Genomic DNA, 1,905 nt, shown 5'->3' on the forward strand with positions numbered 1-1,905 from the left:
TTTGCCAGTGTCTCCAACTTGCCTGTAAATTAATTCCAAATGAAACAATAAGTGTCTGCATTTGTAAGTAAACAGTTGTTAAATTTGCTCAAATATTCAATTTGTTCCATCCCAAGGATTTCCAATCAATATTGCATTCTAGCAGAAAAATAATGTAATAAGCAACTATTAGAATAATGTTGTGTGTGTCTGATGCTCACAACTGACAGCAAATCTTTATCTTAATTAATTCTTAGATTAGTTAAATAAAAGCCATTCTCATTTTTCATTCTGCTCTTTATTTATTAAAGCTTTATTGTGCTCCCAGGACAGATAAAATGGGCAGGATTGACCATTGTTGCTCTGTTACTGTGTGACTTTTACTTCTCAGTGCTGTTGGTTCAGGCCTATTTTTATATTTGGAAATTAGTTGAGTGCAAATAGCAATATTGGTCTCCTAAAATGCTGTGGAAACAAGTTGTTTTGGAAGTTCCACTCTGCATGGTTCCGATTAAAGGTATTTTGCATATATGCTAATGTTCTAGCAATTTGCAACTTGGCCATATTTACACTTGGCATCTATCTCACAGGGTGCGCTAAAATGAAGCATTTTGGCTTTTCTAACTTGAAAGAAGCGTGCTGATCCAGGGTTGTGGTTATCCTGTAAACCAAGAGTGATCCTTGTGCAACTCCAGAGAAATCAGTGCGCCATTCGCATCTTCTGTTCTAATTCTGACTGGCCGTGTATTTACAGCAATAGCAAATAAAACATTAACAGACCTTGGTCACGTAATGCAGAAAGTACTTTGAAAAGGATTTTGCTGTGCCTACTGTACGTGGAGAGCAGATAGAGGTTGTATAAGCGTTTGTAACGCACCCTGATGTTTAAAAGAGCTTGGAGCTTAATTTTGATGCTGCTGTAGGTATCAGCAGAAGATTCTGTTTCCTGTCCCAGAAGAAATTTGAGATTTTAATCTCTTTACTCTCATATTGCCGCCACTTTAAATGCGAGATGAAAGGCCAATTTGTGTGTGCATGAATGTAATTAGTCTGAGGAAGAAAATGGGCCCAGAAAGGGCATTGCTTCACTTTCAGTTGCTTAAAAATCAGACAACCATAAACTGAATTGGTAAAGCTAACACACTTGGAACTAATCCAGATCTTTTTCCATGGATGCTGCTTTGGCACTCTTATTTATTTATTTTTGCTTCCCACAAAGTCTATTTGCTTAATTTGGGACACTTTGGCCATGGCCTTTTCCCATAAGCAGTTTTTGCCAGAGCAGGAAGAGGATGCAGGATGTTCTTGTTGGCATCTGATACCTTCCCACTGGCCTAGTGTTGTCTAAGTGACTTGAATTGGGAGAACTGAAGGGTCCATGATATTTATTGATCTTTCTTAGCAATGTAATTAAGTGGAGAGGTGCCTGGGTGCTAGTTATGGACATTCACACAAAACTCACAGACACACTAAACAAAGCACTAGATAATAACCTAGAAGCCTGGGGGAATATCCTGTGCTATCAAATTGCTGGGCTGGAGAGCCTAACAGGATTTCTGTCCCTGGCAATTAGGATTAATCCTGTTCACAGATGGTAAAGAGTTGTCAAAGGCAGAAGGTCTTGTCCCTTTCTGTTCTGAATGAACATTAGAAGAAATGAATGCATGGTCAAAGCTTTAGGCCTGTTTTGTCCTTCAATAAGGACATTTAATGGTGACAGTGGTGGGTGAAATGGTACCTTTGACATTGCCAAGAGAGCACAGAATTTGCAGAGGTATTTTGGGTTTTGAGTAGTTTTTAGTTGATGCCTCAAGATATGAAGAGGACTGATCTGCCCTGATGGGTTTTTCTTTTTTTGTTTGGTTTGTTACAGTCACACTTGAGAATGTAATTTCTTTCAGTTCCCATGAAATCTTCATGACTTTC

This window comes from Nestor notabilis, unplaced genomic scaffold, assembly GCF_000696875.1.
Source record: "Nestor notabilis isolate BGI_N333 unplaced genomic scaffold, ASM69687v1 scaffold28474, whole genome shotgun sequence".
In the NCBI taxonomy this organism is placed as follows: Eukaryota; Metazoa; Chordata; class Aves; order Psittaciformes; family Psittacidae; genus Nestor; species Nestor notabilis.